A 21,602-nucleotide genomic window follows, 5' to 3' on the forward strand; every position below is an offset into this window, starting at 1 on the left:
TATTCATTCATCTTTCTTTTTCTTCCCATTTATTCTTGTCTTTTGGATACTTGCCTTTTTAGAATGATCAAATGTTGCAGTTCCACCACATGGCACTAATTCCAGATTAATAGGTGTTTAATTGCAAATACAAGTGGAGGAACAAAATAGAATGGGCAAACATGTTGTAAAAGTTTTATTATAAAAGCTTCAGTATGAACTGGATATTATTTATTCTTATTAAGTATAATAGAAGCCTATGTTTGAACCATGTAAATAAAATGTCTGGATATGATTATGATAACGATGGAGAGGGTAGGAGCACACTGTAGGAAAATGAGGTATTACGTTTGTAGTAGCCGACTGTTATTACATTTGAGGGAAAGTTATTACATTTGTGAGATTATTACATTAAAAGCTGCAAATTTTCATTACGTTTGTGGTTTATTACACTTGTGGGAGTTATTATGTTTGTGCGGTTAACAAGCCTACTTCATGTTGAAAATCTTTTGAAATCTTTGAAACGCAAATGACTCAAATACTGCACCGCAGCACAAATTACCTGATCAGATTTACTGAGAAGTGTGTTTTGTAAATAGATTGAAATCACACTCTTCTGCTTTACTGCCTGGTGGTTTCTTTATGCTACGTAGGTTGGAGTTCACTGCAGATTGTTACACAACAGTTGCTTCTGCTCAGCTTGACTTTACCATTAAGACAACCATTCATTCACCCACACATCCGTGTTGTTTTATAGGTTCAGACATTTTATTTTCAGTCATTTTGTAATTCCTCTGTGCCTCCATTTTCACTGCCTTAAACCCAAAGCTGCTGATGTGTGTTGAAAGGGCAGGAGCAACACTGATGTAAGGACTGCACAAACACAGGCGTCCTGAAGGAAAATAGCTGCATCTGTTTGGTATTACCAGCAGGAGATAAGCCATAATCACCCACAAAAATCTTCAAGAGGCCGTTGTATCATTGTTTTTATGTTTGAAGGACAATTTCGAGGCTTCATTTGCAAGACCCAGTGGGCTTTTGTTAAACACTTACATAAATCTCTCCTTCATAAACAGAAAAATGTCACAGAAGATAACTATTCACCAATGGCTTCATCATGTTTCATAGTAGCTCTTTTGGGAATCACATTATTTACCCTTGCACACATCATATTCAAATTACTTGCAAATACAGAAAATACTCTGCTCGTGTTATCCACAGGGAAAAGGAAGTTGCCATGAAATTAACATTTCTCGACTCAACCAATTTCTTCCAATTTTATTGTTGAAATGATAGCAATAGCTTTTCTTTGTCAAGGTTAAAAAGACACACAGTTCTCCTAAAGGACCGATGAAATTAAATTATATTTGGGCACATGATGCGGTAAACACTAGTCAGCTACAGTAAATTCCCCTGATCACGGTCACCGATGAAGATACACATCATTTGCTTTATTGCAGAGGAGGAAAAAGGAGCTATTTTTTACACTGCAGCCTGTGTGTGCTTCTGTTGAGAATACTAACACAGGCTTTATCTGCATGATTAAAACCCAACAGGGAAAAAAACACCTCTCCAAACTGTCCACTTCCACCTTCTTTCTGCAGCACCCACACCTGCCTGTCATTATTTTTCAACACAGTATCTTGGTTTCTCGGATAGATGCAGCAGCTCTAGCATCAGTTTCTTCATTCTGCAGCTCTCCTGTAGTCAGCCCAGGATTCTGCTCTGAGTGTGTCATAAAACTTGCTGATGTATAGTTGAACCTGTGGGGTACTATATGAGCGCCGTACTGCTGCAGAGCCAAATCAACAAAGTGAATTCTTAAAGCTCTGTTGCTGCAGAGAAGCAAAGGGAAGCCGATGTCCTTGGTTGAAAAGGGGAACACCAGAGGCAGTGGAGGAATTCAAGCCTCGTGCATGCAAGAAAATGAGAAGAAGACTCCATCGCACTGGGGGGCAGAGGCGAACTTCCATCCCTCTGGTATGAGGAGATTGGATACTGCACTTGCACAAAGTGAGAAGAACAATTTGACTTTCTGTGATGATAACAAATCTCCTGGTGGGAAGTTATTTTTCTGCTGCTGTCTCAGTGAACTGCCTCCAGGGATACTAGAGGAGAAAAGGGCCGTTTGTTTGTTTTTCCCAAAGGGACAGGCAGGCCATGTTGGGTTCAACCACATGGGAATACCTGTCCTGTCCTATCCTGTCCTGGGGTCACATGTTTGGGAAGAGAAAGAAGGCAGAGGATGCGGCACAAAATATTCAAGTACTAACCCGAAACTACCACCTTGAAAAGGATGAAGATGTAGAAAAACAAAGAGACAATTCACCAGCTGTTTTAATTTAACACAAACAGAAGGTGTTTGGCATAAGGTCAAGACAAATAATAAACTGTGAATAAAGTACATGCTATTTGTTCTCTTTTAAGTGCACTGATTTCTAAGTTTTTTATGCTACATTTCCAAGTAACCCACTAAACTTATGATGTATCTACATAAACGCAGTACATATACTACATTATACTGCAGTGCATAAAGGCTGTTAAGGCAGCAAATGAATTTGTATCTGTGCAAATTATTCAGGATTCAGGAAACTATTTATCCCATAATGAGCAGTTCAGTTTGATAGTAAATCATTATGGTATGGATCAATGAAATCGTGTTTTCCTGTGCTGATGTGATCAACATTATGAAACAGAGCTGCACGATATTGGAAAAAACTGAAACTGCGATTTTTTTTTTTAACCCTGTGATATATATTGCGATATGAACAAATACTCAGAAGGATATAATAGCTGTGTGGCACTGATTTAAATGGTCAAACAAATTAGTTGTGTTACCTCTCATTGTGACAACATTCAAGGCACTATCGACACAGAACATGTTTCAATATTATCCTTCTTGCTGCTGAAATAATTCCAGATAACTGACGTTGCTTTTCTTTTTGGCACAAAGTCTTCATTTTCTGTGATCTTCTCTTGTTTGTTGCTCATTTTTCAATGTGTTTACCAGTGACTCCCTCCATGTGCAGGGGTGTGGTCTGCTTTGGCAAACTGATTAAGAATGATTGTGATTGGTGGATCACTGCACGCAGTGTGTGTCAGGTACCCAGGTTGAAATTAGATGAAAAGACATTGAGTTCATTTGCCTCCTACACTGCAGGATGTGCGGTGTGACTATTGCGCACACATACATTGTGATGCTCAAATGATATATTGTGCAGCTCTATTATGAAACAAATTTTATTGCCAGAAACACACATCAGAATCCCAGTTGGAAATAAAATACAAATGCACCAAACTGTAAGAACGAAGTATGAAACAAGCAGTGGTTTAAAGTATCTGTATATGCTAACACGTCTATACCTGTCTGTGCTAAATGTCATTGTAATCGGACTCCAAGGTAACAAGCGAGAGATATTTTCTGACCATCTGCAGCTATATCCAGCACATCAGCTCTCCTGTAGACAGCTGATGAGTCACGACACATTACAAAAGTATGCTAGACAGAAGCAAAAGATAAATAAGGTATGCAGTACTTTAACTGTGGGGCCACTGCAGCACATAGGTCAATCGTATGAGCAGATGAAGTTAAATAAAACTTTTTACACTGAGTTTCTGTAATACTTATCAACAAAACTGCAAGGAAGATGCAGAAAATGGCGGGGAACAATGGCTCAGTGTTTGGAGAGAAACTGGAATCACTTGTGGTGGAGAGACACACCATGAATAAGGCAGCTGATATGTTGGACAATTCAGATTCAACACAGTCTAACCAACCAGACAAGCAGCTGCGGTGGATGACTCACCTCACGATGCAAGACTGAACTTTATAGAAGATCCTTCATTCTGACTGCCATCCCCAAAACTTATTTAACTTCAGTTTTCTTGTCTTGATGATGAACATTTAGTTTACCTCTTTGGATTAACAAAGTGTATCTGATCTGTAAAGAACTGCTCATTTAAATCCATTCTTTAAAGTAACCAAGACCAATTAAAACAGGGATGTCAAACATGCAACCCGTGGGACAAAACCGGCTGCCAAAGAGTACGATCCAGCCCGTTGGATGAATTTGCAAGGTTCAAAAATTACACTGAAGATATTAAAAGTCAAGGGTGTCATTTTAGTTCAGGGGCTCCATACAGCCCAATTTGATCTCAAGTGGATCAGACAAATGATATAGTACAAAAACAACCTATGAATAATGTCAACTCCAAATTTTTCTCTTTCTTTCAGTGTAAAAAAGTTAAACGACATTAAAATGTTTACATTTCCACACAAAATGTGAATAAGCTGAACAAATATGAACTTGAAATGTCTTGAGAGAAGTCAGTGCAATTTTGACAATATTCTGCCTGTTACTAAATGTTTTGTGCCTTTGTTGATCCACTGTGCTCTGTAAGTTTTAATGCACATGTGTAAATGATAACCTGAGGCATAATACTGTTAAATTGTGCTTAAGAAATGTCAGGTTGTTTGTGGTTGTTCATGCTATTCACATTTTTTAAAGAATAGTCTGTAGATGTAAACATTTTCATAATGTAATATTACTTTTTTCACTGTTTATTTCACTGGTCCAACCTACTTGAGATCATAGTGCGCTATATGTGGCCCCTGAGCTAAAATGAGTTTGACACCCCTGAATTAAAACATAATGTAACTAAGTAAGTAATGTCAGTAAGCTCTTACAGGTCATTAATGATTTTTGTTGTTCTCGCGTAATGCACTATACATATAATAAGAACAAACAGACTCAAGCCCAGTTTTTACCCACAAGCAGTTAAATGCACCCCCCCACCTACCCACCCACTGACTGAACAACCACCACCCCCAGTTTAATGGACAGTGCATTACTCACCATAATTCAGTGCAATAGTCACAATTCATGCACCTTGTTTTCTTAATCTTACCTTGTATAAATCCTATACTGCCTGTATATATTCTATCTGTTGAACATATTTCTCATCTATAGTATAGTTATTATTTTGTACATTTCAGCAGTTTTTGTAGTACTTTAGTAGTACATGTATATTTAATATTTTTTCTTGTAACGTTTGTACATTGCTTATATTTTTCAGTATTTTGTGATATTTTATACAGTCCTTTTTGCACTAATTGTTTATGCTGCTATACAGAACAGAGCTGCGAAACAAATTTTCATTGTTCCTGTGACATTGACAATAAAGATCTATTCTATTCTATTCTATTCTATTCTATTCTATTCTATTCTATTCTTCATTCATTCATTTTCTGAACTCACTTTATCCTCATTGGGGCCACAGGGGTCGCTGGAGCCTATCCCAGTTACTTATGGGTGAAGGCGGGGTACACCCTGGACATATCACCAGTTCTATTCTATTCTATTTGTAAAAACAAAAAAAAACACCAAAAAACAAAAAGCATATTGGTTTAAGATGTAACCAAGCTGCATCTGTCACTAAATCATTGTAACTTCCACCTTCTACCTCTTCATTTTATACTGATCCTGCTGAACCCAACCAAACAGATTGCACCAACAGCCACAGAGGGTGTTGGATCACACTGCTGGAATGAAAATGAATAAAGTACTGTGATGTGATGAGTCTGTGAATAGCTAAAAAGTTACTCAACCCAAGTCTCCAGAACTAAAAGTAATCAAGATGTGTCTGTACTTTAAAGGAGATCATCAAATGGGACAGCGTTTCTCAGCTAGAGGGTGGATGCCAACAAATCTAGTAAATGTGCTGACTGACAGACACTCAGCACTTTGAGTGTTTCCACAGAAATGAGCTGGACTGCGAGACTGTGCCGTCTTCTGAATGATGATTTACAAACACACTGCTAGCATCTCTCCCCTGATATTCCAGGTTATGAGCGTGCTTTCCATTCTGCACAAAGACGTTAAGTCTGTGAGATTTTTGTCAACTTACAGCTCAGGAGAAAACTGACACGACCTTGAATAATGCAAAGAAAACCTGATGCAATATTCAACTTGATTCATTTTTCAACGACACAATACTCGTGTTTTAATTTATGAAGACTTCAGAGATTAATGTTTGGTGGAAAAGCTTTGATTTTCACTTACAGCTTTCATGTGGCTTGGCGAGCTTTACTAGTCTCTCATGTTGCCATTGATGCTTTATGCCACTCCTGACACAAAAATACAAGCAGGTCAACTTTGTTTAAAGGGGACATATTTTGCTAAACTCACTTTTATTAGTCTTTGGTACATTTATTTGTGTATTTGGATCCCAACGGTTCAAAAAGTTAGAATTTGAACCCTCCATGTGCTGCAAAGCTATCTTTATATTCATTCCGGTAAAAATCTTGTGGATTTCTACAGCCTGTTTCAGTTCCAGCTTAATTTGTTACATCTATAACTAGTTACATCACAACATTTGCACATATAAGCTCAAGACTTCTGACGAGCATTTCTCCAAGTACTCAGTAATTGTTTATCAGCAGCAGCAGCAGTTGTAGTATAAACTGAAAATATGTCCAAATTTTGAGCTGATTAACTAAAATGTTCAGTTGTTGGTTGTATTAACGAACACAAGTGGCTGACCGGGACAGAGCAGCACAGCCAACAACCTGGAGGGGGTGGGGTGTGAAGTAGCTTATTTGCATTTAAAGGGCCTGCGCCCAAAATGACCTTTCTGGTGTCATTACTCAGAAATAGGGTTGAAGATAGACCTGTGGAGTTGAATTAATGAAGAATTCAGATCCAAGCATAGCATGTACAATTTATGTAGACTACAGGGAAATGTTTTAAAATGCACAATTCCATTTAAAAAAGCAAAATATCACTCCTTTAATGCAATGTGTCTTCCTCTGCTCTGTGACCATCTTCCTCTTGGCAACATCTCAGAGGTTTTGAGTGTGTTCAGATCAGGTCATTTCTTAATTTTTTCCAGAGCTGTAGAACACATTGCAGAAGGCATTCCACCTGTAACCAAAGCACCTGCAGTATTAAAGGGTTATTAAAGGGTTAAAGATATACATGCATTATGGTAAATGTGCAGTAAATGTATTCAGCGTAGATACTATCACACTGAGAGATAAAACAGACCAACTGAACAACCTCACTTGTGTTTAATTATACTGTACTATCTGCACTATCTATGTAATGTAGCATCTGTTTATGTCAAATGTTTTATTAGAGCACATTGTTATACAGTTACATGTTTACAGCATACACATTGCGTGTGGGATTTTTACATCAGTACAGACGAATGTGCAGTTAGTCATAATGCACTCTTATTTTTGTCTTTGAACAATGCAGCATCTGTTTATACCATGGCATTCAAATACATCTGCTGTATTTATTTACATGGATTTATGAACATGTTACCTATATTATAATTACTTGTTTACCATTCGCCCCCACTAGTTATTACTTATATTCCTAAGATGTGATTCATTTAACATCCTGAGTACGCTGTCCGGTGCAATGCTAGTGCGCAGGCATCATAAAAAAGCACTTTATTTATAGGAAAAGCTTCAACAAAGGCATGTGAAAAGGTTAAAAGCCTGCAATTCAATTTTCCTAGATACAGATGGCAAAGATGAAGAAGCCAAGGTCTTGAAAAGGGTTGTTTTGGAAGTGTATGGTCATATGAAAGGCCAAGTCTGACAACGTACAGACCATATTTAAGGTCAGTAGAATACCTAAAAGAAAAAAAAAAAAAAAAACATGACCACTTTGCAGATATGGAAACTCATGCCAAGGAAATAATATCACTAATGTATTCAATTTTCGATAAGGTCTTAGTAATAAATGTCTCTTTTTCAAAAATTACTAATTACTCATTAAATTTCATCATATAACCAGGGTAAACATTTGTTTTTAGACACAACTTTAACTGAAGGCACAGTGCAAATGATCTATGTGTTATGACATCTACGCATTTCATATTTTTATCCACATTACAGTCTGCATTGTTGTGCAATTCATCTCAGTTGACCAACCACAGGGAACGCAGAGGGCATACATGGACTGAAGCCTGAGTAGGTGTTTCTCCTCAGGCACTGTGGCTACATGTTGGCTGGAATTCCCTCTTTACAGATTATAGCTTTGTAAAAACAAACATTTTCATGCAGTGGGTTACCCCCTGCAGATACTCATTATACCAAAAGAGCGGGGCAACACTCTTTGGATTAGCCCTAATCTGAGAAATACAACCGGATACAGCCCACATGCTAAAACAACATGACAGAGGGAAATCTGCAGCAGTGATACGCACACAAGGCCCATGGCTGTTGAAGCCGTACATGGAAAAATATACTTTAATATTTCACTGCATCACAGTAAAAGTGCTGCTAACGCTCCACCTACACATGCTTTGTATATGCTGCAAAAGCATCATCCAAGGATGACTTTTACAAGAGGTACAACAATTCAACTCACTCTATAAGAAGCTGTAAGGCCCAAAAAAGACAGTTGTACATGGTTTCAGAAATTAGAAATGCTTGTAGAAAGTGCTGATGACTCCATTTGCAATATAGTTTGGTGGAAATTCGTTGAGCAAACTACACCCTGACAAATAACTATCACTAATATATATGAAAAATACACACTAGTCATAGAATTTTAAATTTTAAATATTGAAAAATGACCTAATTATTATCAGTGTTTAGAAAAAGAGTTCTTACACGTCAAAGTGTCAATTAATTGTACTGCAGACATTAAAAAACAAAACCACTGCAATTATTTTCACCACCGGACACATGTCTACACTGAAAAACAGAAGTTTGATGATTGATGTAAGAGGGTTATTTAAATGCAAAATATATTGATGTGTTTCTGTTTTTGGAATCAAACTATGAAATGAACTTAGTGAGATAAAATTGTGTTGCTCTCTGTTGAGTTTCAAAAAACCCTTAAAATGTAAAATACATGAGGGTTACAATACAAAAAAATGATTTAAATGTAAATGTAACATAACTGAGGAATATAATTTATTTTTTTATTATTTGTGTATGTTTATTACTTTTGCATTGTTGGGATTCTAGATCATTCAAGGGAAGGAAATAGCAAAAATAAACCTTAAATTTCAGTTTACTCATTTTTCAGTCACTGAGTCTGAGAAAATGTTGAAATAATCTTTGTTCTGTATATGTAAGTAACCAAAATAAAATTATTCGTTCAATCATCAAATGTTTTTCTGCTACACAGGTGAATTTAACACTTTCAGTGCCATGGGCCGATTAAATCGGCTTTACGAAAACAACCTGTAAAGTGCCACGGGCCGATCAGATCGGCTTTGGAGAACACGCCACATTTGTGTACAAACAAACCATCCACCCCCAATTCTTTCTCACATTTCGATGACGTTCTTTCTGTGTCCCCCTTTTGAGACGAAGCAGACGGGAATTTGAGGTCACGCGACCGAATAATATTTTTATATCTTTTTAATGTTTCTTATTCTCCGGTGTTTCATCAGAGGGAGCCCTCCATGCCGGGGGGCGGCTGTGGACTCCGGGGGCTGTGGCGCCTTCTCTCACTGGGGTCCGCTCCTTTCTGGTGGGTGGGGGTCCCAGTTGGGCCTCTCCCACTAGTTGGGATGCGGGGCTGTGTTGCTGGTGCCTGGTCGCCGGGGTCGGCGGCTGCCTCCTGGTGCGGATGGCTCCCTGAGACAGCGCCTCCTAAATTGATGTTTTACTTTTACTTGTACATTTTTGTTCTGGTCTACCCGTGCTCAGTCAGTATTCTTAAGCATGTGTGAGCTTGTGGGTTTGCATGTATATGTGTGTGTGTGCGGGTGAGTGGGTGGGTGTGGGTGGGGGGCGGTACTGATTTTTAAACTGATATGTAAAGCACTTTGTGCTACAGTTTTTAATGTATGAAAAGTGCTATATAAATAAAGATTATTATTATTATTATTATTATTATTATTATAAATTATGCAAATTACGATCAATAATGAATCGGCTGCGTCCAGTGCGTTTTGGATCTAATCAGCAATCGGTTGGATGTTACCGAGCGGTTTCCTGCAGGATTCTTCAAATATTATAAAAACAACGCGAAATACTGAAAAACGGCCAAATTCTGTGGCACTTTTAAGGCTTATTAGCCCCTTAACTGTCTGGCACTTAAAGAGTTAATTATGAAGCTAATGAACATATGATGTTATTGTGTGATGATATAATTGTTGATCCACAGTTCAGACTAAACTGTGACAGTTCTGACCTTGTTTGGATGACTCCAATGATCTTCAGTGCAGCTACTGACAACACAAACTGTACAGAAAATGGATGGCATTTGAGTATTCACCGTGGCTGTTTTCAGTCTAAAAACAGAGCTAAGTTAACAGAGCTTCAGTGTAAACTATCAGCTGAGATAGGGCTGGGCTATAAAATGATAATAATATGTATTGTAAAATAAATTTTCCTCGATAGAAATATGAGACATGCTCCAAACAATTTCAATAGAATTTATCCATCCACACTTTGACAGATATACAAACAGCCAATCATAATTAAGTAGCGCCGCACCTAATCAATCACACTAGAGCCACGTCAAGTTAGGTTGACGCACACAGCACAGGCGTAACAGCAGCCGCAGCACACACGCTAATGTTTGGGCTGCAGTGGGTGATAATGTGTGTTCCCTCAGGAGAAAATGTGACCATGAATTTGGGCGACCGGGTTACTGAAAAGAAGGGTGTGAACCATTTGAGTTCGAGGCCTTCATTACAATATGGAGTTGTACCAAATAAATACATGTAGTTTATTTGAAGGCACAAACACTCGCCTTTCGTTAAGTTTCACTTTTGGTTTCACACCAGTTACGGTAGTTAAAGAACGCACCCCCACATATATACACCGGAATTGTTTAGTGAAGATGGTCTGTTTTGTTTGTGTTCTCTTTTAGAACTTGAAAGCTTTTGCCTGCTGGTCAGACTTTTAGTTTAGTTTTAAATATATGGATCTGTTTTATTGATCTGAAACAGTTGTATAATGTTCTTCAGCACATCTGTCATGTTCAAGCTCTGACAGAAAATAAATCATATTGAAATCAAAAATAACCTTCTAATGTCTTCACATCTAACTTATGCGTAACAGAAAATTTAAGCTTGACAAAAAAAGTAATTTAACTTGTATCGTGATACATATCAATATTGTCTAATATGAAAAAAATTATCATGATATGATTTTTTCCATATCGCCCATCCCTAAGCTGAAATAACATATGAAGATTATAAGACACCAGTGTTATTTTGACTGACTAGGTTATTGTTGGAGGATAGATCTTGATGACACCATAATACAGATGCGTGGATTCACACTTTATGCAGTGAATAATACAGTCTCTAGAGATGTGTCAGTTTCATTGGCTCTTTTGAGAAATCAATCATCCGTATAGTACCTTTAATGTAGATCTTTTTAAAGTTTACTATCCCCCTGGCCTCTAAATAATATGCTACAATGAGGTTAAATAAGGAGAATCAAGTACAAAATGTGCTCATTTAATTTCAACAACTAAAAATATGGCACGAAGTATACACTAGTTATTGAAATTTATGGAAGCAGCTCCTCTAAATTATTCAAAGGCCCAGTGGCATCTTTGGTTTTCTTTTTGTTTTGTTTTTTTCTGAGTAGTTCACAGCTTGTTGTCCTTGGATACTCTCAGGTAACATTTAGTGAATCACAGCAGAGCTTTCAGAGGCAGCGGCTCTGAAGGACGTTGTGTTACACTGCTACAAAGTGCTGCAGCATCACTGGAGCTTGTCAGTAGTGATCACCGTTGTTCTGTAACAGCGCTGACATATAAACACATTCTGATGCACAGGATGAAAGAATGAATGCGCATCTCCAGTGGCTCGCCTTCAAGATGATTTGGTAAAGTTCTGTGGTTTTTGAGTGTTTTATGCGTGATTTAAGTGAAAACACAGCTGATTTGGTGACACAGGTTCAGAAGATCAATTTGAGAGAAGTAATAAGAATCACTATTAGAGCTCAGGAATCAGTAAAGTATTCTGATCTGATCTGAATACAGCCTTACACATTTAAGCCAGTTGATATCTGTAGCATATATGTCATCTGCAACTGAATACTAGTATTTTGCCATTTTAGAATGAACCGTGCTATTCCCCTCCATGCTGATCATTAAAATACAGGTCAATTTAAAAGTGTCTCTTGTAACTGAAACGAATCTTATGCCAGTCGTAACGTCATTCACTTTGAAAAGCTGTTGTGTTTTTTATTGTTGTTGATTTTTTTCCTGCTTCCCAATCTGATGAGAACTACATGACAAATCTGGGGATGAGTGCTTGTCAGCTTACAGCAGGTCATCCAATCTGACAGGACTCTGGCTGCAGTCGCAGTAACTCAGATATTTTTATCAGTGCATCATGATAAAAGGACATGCTTTTGGGTAAGTGTCTCTTTCTGTTCAAGGGCTCCCAAATCCAGAGGATCCATTTAAAGGCTTCACATGTAACCTACACAAAGTCTGGCTTCCACAGCAAGTGGATCTGCAGTCTGTCATGTTGTACAAATTTCAGCTTTCAGTGGCTTCTTTGTTTTCAGTCGCATACTCTTAAAAAATCTGTGATAATGAGCTGTGTTTATACATTTATTACACCAGACAAAAAGCATGAATTAAGAAAGAAACTATCATGCAGCAACTCTCCCTCAGGCCAAACAATTTGACAACCGTGTCTCTGACGCTCATGCATCATTCATTACTTGTTGGTTTAAATGTGTTCTCTGAGATATAATACTGAAGTAGCTACCTATTTTTTGGTTATTTTCTGATATCCTTGTTTTGGTGGTACCTAGCAGAAATTATGTAAAGCACCGACAAATTGACGTTTACCTTTAAATATCAGAATATTACCAAATATCTGTGTGCTCTGTGGAAACATAAATCATTGTAAAACTAATGTTGTGTTCTCATTGTATTCTAATTTACATACCTAAGGGATGTAATGACAGCTGCAAGACATCTGTTGATATGCAGTATTTCAGTATGTAGAGAGAATTTTGTATGGTCAGCTTTGCAGGGGTCAGGATATTCTGACCCTTCACTTCAGGAAAACTACGACAGTGTACTTTACACACTACTCTACTGTCATACCTTAAAGGGTCATATTTTGCTAAACCTACTTTTATTAGTCTTTGGTACATTTATTTGTGTATTTGGACGCTAATAGTTCAAAAAGTTTGAATTTGAACCCTCCAGGTGCTCCAAAGCTATTTTTATATTCATTTTGGCATAAATCGAGTGGATTTCTACAACCTGTTTTAGTTCCTTCTTAATTTGTTGCGTCTATAACTAATTACGTCATGACATTTGCACATATAAGGTCAAGACTTCCAACGAACATTTCTCTGAGTACGCCATAATTGTTTGTCGGCAGCAGCGGTTGTAGTCCATATTGAAAATATGTCCAAACTTTGAGCCAATTACCTAAAATGTTCAGTTGTTGGTTGAACGGGACAGAGCAGCACAACCAACAACCTGGAGGGGGTGGGGCATGAAGTGGCTCATTTGCATTTAACGGGCCACCGCTCAAAACGACCTTTCTAGTGTCATTACTCAGAAATAGGGTTGAAGATGGACCTGTGGAGTTGAATTAATGAAGAATTCAGACCCAAGCATAGCATTTATAGTTTATGTAGACCACAGGGAAATGTTTTAAAATGCATAATTCCATTTAAAACAAGAAAAGCACTCGAAGAGCGCAGACCTCCACCAAGACAGATCTGCCCCCCCCCCCCCCCCCCCCCCCCCGATCACCACCAAAATTTAATTTCTCCCTTGTGCCAGTATCAACATTTCCTGAAAATTTCATGAAAATCCATCCATAACTTTTTGAGTTATCCTGTTAACAAACAAACAAACAAACACACAAACACACAAAGCAAAGTGATCACAATACCTTCTGGCGGAGGTAAAAAGCAAAATATCACTCCTTAAAATGTTCTGTACTGTATATACACAGCCTAGCCAAAAAAGTCCCTAATATTTTGTTGGGCTTTTAGTTATCTTCAGGATATGCAATCGTAGTTTATGCAATGTCACAACATTTATTTCCATCATTTTCTGGACATATGACGTTGTTGAACCTAGACCTGCACAAGTGAAGCAACCCCAGATCATAACACTGCCCCCACAGGCTTGAACTGTAGGCACTAGGCATGATGAGTAATCACTTCATCCACCTCTCTTCTCATCTTGATGCGTCCATCACTCTGGAACAGGGTCAGTCTGGACTCTTCAGACCACATGTTATTTTGTCTATCGAAACACAGTCCAATCTTGATGCTCTCTATTAAACAGATGGTTGTTTAAGAAATGAGAACTTACTCACTGCATCAGCTCGAGTTAAACAACCAGTTACAGCTCAAACATATGAATCACTGCAGTCATTATCCATTGGAAGAATCTGACCTATTTGCTTAGTTAAATCCACGTTTGGATTTTTTTTTTTTTTTTTTTAGCCAAGCTGCGTATTAAAGTAAGTTAAAAATCCAGTGCTTGATAGCTTTTTGGCATCATTCGGCAAAAATTCTATAATTACCTTTTGTCATATTGTAATTCAAGTGGTGTGAGAAGAACTGAGTATACTATCCATTTTTGTGGGCTGGAGAAATATAGCCAGTGAAATAAACTTCAAACATAAAATTTACACCCTTTTTATGTCAAAATTTCCTCAAACATGACTCTCCTACTCTATTCCATGACTCAACACAGATGCTTGGAAAAGCAGCTTCTCTTTTCCACACTGGCATGAAACAGCATCAGGTCATCTAGCCTGATTTTGGCTCCAGTGGTTCTAAATAGTATCTGTCAAGGGATGGTTTGAGTCTCTGGACGATGTGAGTTGCACATGCGTGGAAACATTTACCTCTAATGGCCATCTTTTACGACTCGCTACGGTAACCTCGCTGGGACAAACGACTCACTATGGCAACCTCGAAAAGATCACATCGCTGACATAGAGCCACAATTACCCTCCGCCGCAGAGTTTCCCCCAGATTTAGATCAAAACGTTTGTCAGCTGGATAAACTGTCAGCTGCAAAAGAAACCGAAAGTAAGCATATAAATTGACTCTCGAAATCACATCTGATCGCTAGAAAGATACTGCTTGAAGATAAAATCTCTGTACTTTTACATAATTTGACTCATATAACAGTGATTTGTCCTAGCATCGTTGCTGTACCGAGTCGTAAAAGATGGCCGACAGAGTTAAATGTGTGACTCACATTGTCCGGGAACTCAAATCGTCCCTTGACAATTATCAACAAATGGTAAAGTACTCGCTTTACAAATTGGTTGCTGTTGATGCATAAATAGGTGAAGAATATTCATGTAATATTATTTTTACTGATGCAATACAACCTAAACTTATTAAATCTACAGATGATGCATGTGTTGCTTATTCTAATGTTATGCTATCATACATAGTTTGTATATTTGTATTTTCATCATAGATAAATTGCTTATTTTCTTGCTTAATAAGCTAATTTCTCAAGCTGACATGTTTAGACAAATAGTAACAGTTACTCTGTAAGTTATTGATAATATTGCCATATACTGAATTTGTTGATTAAATTGATTATATAATCACAGATTCACTTTAAAGTAACTGGAAATTAAACTTGCTATACATTTATGGTAGTAAAAAGTATAATATTTGCCTCTAAAGTCATTAAGCAGAAGTAAGTAATAGTTTCCAATCATTAAACTGTTAAAACTAAACCCTGTAATCTGCAGTCATTGATGGGAGGGCTTTTCTTCATCTTGACTTTACAATGTTTTTGAAGAATTAAAGAGGGAAGGATGAGTGGCTCATGTTTCTCTTAGGTCTTGGATAATTATCAACTCAATGGTCCATCTATTAGGACAGAAGAGTGCAGACCCAGAGCATATTTATTTCCATTATTTATTTGGAGTGTTTGGTTTTGTTTTTCACACAAAGCAAAAGAGAATAAGCAAAAATATATAATTAGTGCCTATTATACTCAAGCTACATACAAAATAATAACCCAAACATAACCCAAATAATGACAATAACTTTACCAAGACCAGAATATCAACATAATTAAGAATAAAAAAAGTTATTCACTGTTGAATCAAAGAAAGTAACCCACTTTTTCATTTACATAGACCAAACAAACACTGCTGCCAGTCAAGTTTATTTACTTACAGAAGGATGCTAAGGTGAACTGAATTAATATATGGAGGAGAAGAGGTTTTCCACAGTTTTTATAGAGAAAAATAATCATTGGTTCATTTTGATCATGTACGACCTACTCGTCGTTCAATGTAATAACAGTAATTCATATAAAAATGCCTTTGGGATACACAGTTTGGGCCAGGCGTATACATATGCTGTCTTTTTGTCGATGTATTTTCGTTTATGGTTATTTATTTGTTTGCGTGTCTGAGTTGTATATGCTGAAAATGATGAAAATAAACTCAAACTAAAACTTGTTTGCATACTCTTTAGCGTGCTCCATCTGTGTATCTCTGCAGAAACACAGCTTGTGAGTCACAGTGTGCAGCACAGCATTATAAATGTGGAAGATGAAAAAGAAAAAGTAGAAGAAGAGGAGGAGGTGGAGGAGGAGGAGGAGATCTGGCTACATGAAATGTTTGGTGGTGCATTAGTGGGACTGTCCATTGCCTACACACTGAAGTACTCTAACATTAGCCTCTGTCTGAGCTGCATCACACCGGTTGAGTCATAGCAGAGGGAGGACAGTTCGCTATAATAAATGCTTTAACAAAAAATATAATAATGACATGGCTCAAATGTCATCAAAGTCTGTCTCTGGAAAAAATTCTAGCCTGAGCAGAGCCTCCTGCTGCTTACTGAGAGGCAAGTGAGAAGTTATAAAAAATACATGATGTGGCTTTTTGGTCTTCCTCCGCTGCATACTGATACAACAGATAACAAATATCTACTAAATGTGTTAACACAGAAATACAAAAATTTTAATTCATTTGCATGCATTTTAATGGCCTAATTAGCATGATCCTAAATACAGACGAAGTATCTAACAAGTGTGACTCTGTGTAGCATCAGCTTAATTAGGTTGTGAGTGGGTGCTATGTAAGTAAAGATACTGAATCACAGTCTCCTTATCCTGGCCTGACCTTACTTGCAAAAGCATTATCTCTTGTGTATTTCCTCTAACTCCTCTTGAGTGTCCAGCCCAGCCAGCAGATCCGTCTCCACTGTCTTTTCCTGCCCTGACCTCGGTCTTAATGGATATAACCTTCCTATTTCTGCATTTATGCACACAATCAGTCCTGGCCTGGGGCAAGGTGTCACATCAATACATCCTGCAGCTTCACTCCAGCCACAAATTGGTGAGATAATAAACACGACAGCACAGTAAAGTTCTCTTTGTCAGAGCCGATTCAATCACGTTACACTGACTGACAACTGTGCGATGCGATGCATTGTTCACCGTTTACAGGTTTTGCATCAAAAGGGCTTCCACATCTGCAATACAGCCAATGGAGTGAAAATTTAGTGTCTCTGGCCATGAGAAGTTCTCCAATAACCTGTTCAGTCATGTATTTGAATAGAGGGAGTGGGACAGAGAAAATGAAAGCTTGGTGAGAATTGATTTTTCCATATGGAGAACAAACTGGACCCACACACATACACACTATTGCTGGACTATAGCCTTCCACCTATTGATCCACACTGCCAATAACACAGTCATTTGCCATCAGGGATTTGTAACAATCATTATATACTGACCCAACTAGAGGACAGTAGTGTCGTCCTACTTTCATTCTAGGCAACAAATGCAACTAATAAACTCAGAGGAAGACTAATTCCCCTCATTTGTCTCAAAGTTGTGGATATGCCACACAGGATGATAAATAATTGACATATTTAAATTTTCAATCATCTTAACGCTTGCTAATATTTTCTAAATTAAATGTGTGAGCAGAGGGAAAGCACAGCAGTGACTAAACTCTAATACTTGCCAGAATAGCAGCATGTCAAAATAATCATCACATTCACTTGCTACATCAACACCTGCCAGGCAAGCAGGGCATTATGCAATCCAGACTACTAAAATAAGAATCATGTAGTTTGGTGCATTTTCAAGCGATGCCTTAGTCACAAACTGGCCTGGCTGCTCTGCATAATTAGCTGCTCATTGGTGTTTTTCAAGTGGAAACTGGAGAGCATCTACTTTAGTTTATATCGGCTTATCTTGCTATAATTAATCCACCTGATTAACTTGTATTTTTGTTTATTCTCAAGGAAAATCATTAAAGCTTCTTTCCCAACAAAGAACATTGTTATTTAAAGGCTTTCTCAACATGAACCTGGCTATGTTCAAAACCTTTAATAGTTGCATCGTACACAAATTGGTTCTGTAATCCATCAGGAATCTATTTTTACAACAGTGTGAGGCAATGTCTGTAAACATGAGTTACAATACGGCAGCGATGTAGCGTGAGAAGCAAGATGTTAGTGATTAAATAGAAATTTTTATGGTGGAATTTGTAGGATTTGTAAGACAACACAATACATTGACATCTTTAGCATTACTCCATGTCTGTCATTTCTGTATACGAGGTCTGGGGAAGGTATCAAATTAACTCCATTAACCGAGGTTTTGCTTTATGACAATAGTGAAAAATGACGAACTCAAATTTGTTCCTCTGGAGACTTTTCTTGCTCAACCATAATTAAAAATGGAACCTGATTGTTTATTTTTGCATACTATTATAACATACATTGCTTTCTCTTTTGCACTGTATGGGGCAGTGTTCCAATTTCACTGTACTGTGTACATTGTTTGTTGGTGCAATGACAATAAAGATTTATCTTATCTTATCTTATTTTATCTTATCTTATCTTGTCTTATCTTATCTTTAATGAAATCATGAATCATCCCTAACATTGAGAAAAAAAACTAGATGTAATTTTTTCACTATATCATCCAGCTGAGATACTGCGTTGATATTGTTTTACAAGCTGCCCATTTTTAGGCTGTTTTAATAATAGTTCACACAGCTGTCTTAATCCTAAGTGCATGCTCCAGGGAGACTTGAAGATGAAATTCAGTGTTTGTTCCCCCTTGTTTTACCTTGTATGTCCCATAAAATTGGCCACTGAGGATGCTAACATCACTTTCAACCACTCACTTTCTCTGTTGTAAAAACCTATGATTGAAATATACTGTGTGAAGAATAATGGTTAAAATATTAAGAAAACACTCACACTTCCCCTTTGTTCTGAAAAAAACTTTTTAATCATTTCCATCTTATTTTTTGTCTTAAGCTGTACTCTTCCACTTGTCCACCATTTTGAAATCTTATGTTTTTGTGGTAGAAGTAAATTAACTTGAGCCATTAAATGCCATCTTTTCATCAATAAAACTTCTTTTATACTTTAAACTTTTGGTTTTAATACAGTGACAAGTAAGGAAGGTTACTGATGACAAACAAATTCAGAGAAACAATCATTCAACAAATAATACACAGCCCCCATTTTTTTATTTACCCAGTAAATACTTCAGACCACTACATCCGTTAGATAATTACTATAGTGATTAATATCGACTGCAGCAAGTTCTTTAACCCTAACTGATGCAGTGAGTAGCTTCTCATTTCTTAAAAAAACATTAGTTTGATGGAGAGCATAGAGACTGCACTGAGTTTCAATGGAAAAGGGTCATATGGTGTGATGAGTCCAGACTGACCCTGTTCCAGAATGATGAGCACATCAGGGTGAGAAGAGAGGTGGATGAAGTGATTACCCATCATGCCTTGTCCCTACAGTACCAGCCTGTGTGGGCAGTTATGATCTGGGGACAGTTCACTTGGTCAAGTCTAGGGTCAACAATTTTATGTGTCCAAAAAATTAAATGATATGAAAAAAATAGTATGACATTGCACAAGCTCATTGAAATCATGCCATTGATCAAAATTACAGGCGGCTCACTAAAATATTAGAATATTGGACTGTTTTTTGGCCAGGCTGTGTATACTTAAAGCTACAGGAGCTGAATTTAGGCAAAATACACATGTCAGAATTAACAAATACACACCTTTCTTTTGCCACTCTCTCCACTCTGTCCAAATCATGAGACTAAATTCAAAAGATAGATATGATGCCATTTCAAGCCACTTTTCCATGCCGACACAGAGTACAGCAGTAGACTCACATCCAGGCCACATCAGCGATTTGTAATCACAGCTGTCAATCACATATTGACCCCCCACACACACACACACACACACACACACACACACACACACACACATCATGGAGTAGAATTTTCTAAAGCCTGAAAACAAAAGCGAGGAATAGATGTAGATGATGGAGAAGTCTCATGTCCTCTCAGACCACTTAATCTACAATATTATAAGAGGTAATTTTGGACTAGTGCAATTTTAATGTATTATAAGAATTTTAATCAATCCCACCGATTAAAAAAAAAAAAAAAATTATGTCCGTGATGTCTACAGAATAACAGTGGGTTAAAGATCGAAGCCTGTGAAAGAGCTGTTTGAAAGTAATGACCATGTATTGTTGACTTCATGAGAATAAATGTTTTTGCTAGATGAGTAATCCTCACTGAAGACAGACTTCTTGCCTCCTTAAAATGAAAGTAGAGTTTGTGCTTTGTGCCCGATCTGAGGCATGCATGCATGTAATATTCATCTTTTCATCAGCAACAACTGCTTTAGTGCCCTTGAGCTCAGCACTGACCTCACTCCAGCTCCTGTGTAATTACTCAGTAGCCAACAGTACAAGGCTGTGGTTTAACTGGGCAGCATCAAGGTGTGAGGGTGTGAATGTGTGTGAACGCTTGTTCCCCTACAACTTCTCCCCAAGGCTGCTGCTGTAAGTAACAATATGTTACCAACCACTACACTCACAAACAGCAGCAGCATTTCAGCAGCATTTCACATTTTTACAGCAGTGCTCTCGCTGGACAAACTCAAATACGTGTTCAATTTTCCTACATTTTAGGCTTTTTCTCACTTTACATTATCCAGCTGACAGAGTTTGGAGTGCTCTACCTGATCCTTAAGCGTCTAGTGTGAAGTGCAGTTGGTGGGAAGAAGGATAACAAATTAATTCTCCAGACAGAGCTTGCTGGCCTACATGGCAGAGGACTGGCTGGTAGACCAATTATGAAGCCTTCTCACAGTTCAGAGCCCTTCCTCTCAGATCCATCAAATTTGTAGGGGATGACTACACGGACTATACAGCATGTTACAGCCCATACATTCATACACATCCATCAATATGCAGCTACAACTTAATATCATTTTAAACCAATAAGAATGGGCAATTTAAACTAATTTCCCTGTATCTGCAGTGAAAATCCACCATTGAACAAACAAAACACAACCATCGCACCTTCAACATACACTGAAAGTCTTAGTCTTAGTGCGCTACGGTCACAGCAGGACACAAGAGCCAACATATCAGTGTTTGTTTTGCCCACTTTGTTGCGCCATCATCAAGTGAGTGCTGCTCATCAGCTTCTCTGGAATTACTGAATTACTCAGTTTACAAAATCACAGTGCTTGGCCAATTACAGGCCATCATGCTCCATCATCCAGCTGGTAAATTTTAGATGAAATGAATGTGGAGTAAAAGGCCAGACGCGTGACAGGTGTTTGAGAATGTGTGCATGTGTTTA

At 37.7% G+C, this 21,602-nt stretch overlaps 1 protein-coding gene and 1 long non-coding RNA gene across 5 annotated transcripts in view; both read right to left on the bottom strand.

The window, feature by feature from the left end:
- LOC115433028 (glutamate receptor 3-like) overlaps nt 1-21,602 on the bottom strand; it is a 115,575-nt gene that overhangs the window by 91,649 nt on the left and 2,324 nt on the right. The window lies entirely within an intron of this gene.
- On the bottom strand, nt 545-19,737 carry LOC115433030 (uncharacterized). Its single transcript, XR_003937297.1, has 3 exons — nt 19,594-19,737; nt 13,663-13,666; nt 545-554 (listed from the first exon to the last, which is right to left on the bottom strand). It is a non-coding gene; the product is annotated as an uncharacterized LOC115433030 (long non-coding RNA).

Source organism: Sphaeramia orbicularis, chromosome 14 (assembly GCF_902148855.1).
Source record: "Sphaeramia orbicularis chromosome 14, fSphaOr1.1, whole genome shotgun sequence".
NCBI classification, from domain to species: domain Eukaryota; kingdom Metazoa; phylum Chordata; class Actinopteri; order Kurtiformes; family Apogonidae; genus Sphaeramia; species Sphaeramia orbicularis.